At 28.1% G+C, this 839-nt stretch overlaps 1 protein-coding gene across 2 annotated transcripts in view; it reads right to left on the reverse strand.

Annotated features, from left to right (window-relative positions):
* Positions 1-839, reverse strand: part of LOC106881096 (anoctamin-10) — a 100,588-nt gene that overhangs the window by 98,099 nt on the left and 1,650 nt on the right. The window contains exon 1 of one of the 2 annotated variants that reach the window (XM_052967896.1): positions 567-598. The exons of the other annotated variant lie outside the window; for it this stretch is intronic. The gene's annotated coding sequence lies outside the window, so the exon portion shown is untranslated. Of the gene's footprint in view, positions 1-566; positions 599-839 lie in introns of those variants that run through there. 2 annotated transcript variants of the gene reach the window in all.

Genomic DNA, 839 nt, shown 5'->3' on the forward strand with positions numbered 1-839 from the left:
TAAGATGATTCCCATGCTTTCCCTGATGAGAAGGTTACAATTTTAATATCACAGATCCCTATGGATCACATAGGTTGTAATCCTTTGAAACATATGTAGGAATAAAGTATGCAATTATAACATGCGTTTTCTCCATTCCTTAAATTTTTAAATATACTCAAATACCCAAAATTTCAAGGACTTCCTGCCTTAAAAACAGGAACAACACCAAAGTTATTTTGTGTTCTTTGCTACATTGGTTTCTATTAACCCATTTATTCTATCCGAAGAATTATTATTCATTAAGATAGAAGAAATACATATAATTATATATATATATATATATAATTTTATAATTAATAAATAATTATAATAGAGGGTACACAAAGTACCACCAAACCCACTGAAAATCATAAGAGACCAACAGAAATTGGGCAAACGAACAGAAAAAATTGAACATTTTAACTCAGCTGAAAGGAGTAGAATTCGGTAATAGATATACCTGCATCATGATTTTGAATTCTGGATTACTCCTCCATTCTTCTCAGCAGGTCTTACTAAATACCCAATGTTAAAATCCTACTCACCTCATTGTGTCTGTTAAGCATGGAACAGGCTTGCGTCAAATTGAAAACAATCTGAGTGTATAAATTCACAATAAATAAATAAATATTCGAATGTATATTCATATAGAATTATTATTATTTTTATCATTAGCAGTAAATATATAATTAATTGATAATAATAATAACAATAATATTAGTGGCCAGCAAGTAATAATGCCGTTATATGGCAAATCAAAAAAATTTTTATATAACAGACACAATGAGGCAAGTAGGATGTATATATATATATATATA

The sequence above is a fragment of the Octopus bimaculoides genome, chromosome 5 (genome assembly GCF_001194135.2).
Source record: "Octopus bimaculoides isolate UCB-OBI-ISO-001 chromosome 5, ASM119413v2, whole genome shotgun sequence".
Classification (NCBI taxonomy): Eukaryota; Metazoa; Mollusca; class Cephalopoda; order Octopoda; family Octopodidae; genus Octopus; species Octopus bimaculoides.